Below are 367 nucleotides of genomic sequence, written 5' to 3' on the forward strand. Positions count from 1 at the left end.
ACTCCAGAACCAGAGGCTGGAAGGCTGCAGTTCATTACAGACGAGTTCAGGTCAGTTTTATCATTTCACTCATCATCTGAGACGTTCTGCTGGTTTCCACTGGAGTCTCAGACTGGAACCTGGAGCCTGGAACCTGGAGCCTAGAACCTGGAGCCTGGAACCTGGAGCCTGGAACCTGGAGCCTAGAACCTGGAGCCTGGAACCTGGAGCCTGGAACCTGGAGCCTGGAACCTGGAGCCTAGAACCTGGAGCCTGGAACCTGGAGCCTGGAACCTGGAGCCGGTTCAGTCTGCTGGTTTCCAGAGCAACACTGGAGTCTCAGCCTGGAGCCTGGAACCTGGAGCCTGGAACCTGCAGCTGGGAACCT

General features: G+C 57.2%; 1 long non-coding RNA gene across 1 annotated transcript in view; it reads right to left on the reverse strand.

Moving 5' to 3' along the window:
* Window positions 1-205: 205 nt before the first annotated feature.
* LOC108165970 (uncharacterized) overlaps window positions 206-367 on the reverse strand; it is a 1,543-nt gene continuing 1,381 nt past the window's right edge. The window contains exon 3 of the long non-coding RNA XR_001776286.1: window positions 206-365. This is a non-coding gene — a long non-coding RNA (uncharacterized LOC108165970). The remainder of the gene's footprint in view (window positions 366-367) is intronic.

Source organism: Poecilia reticulata, unplaced genomic scaffold, assembly GCF_000633615.1.
Source record: "Poecilia reticulata strain Guanapo unplaced genomic scaffold, Guppy_female_1.0+MT scaffold_259, whole genome shotgun sequence".
Taxonomy (NCBI): Eukaryota; Metazoa; Chordata; class Actinopteri; order Cyprinodontiformes; family Poeciliidae; genus Poecilia; species Poecilia reticulata.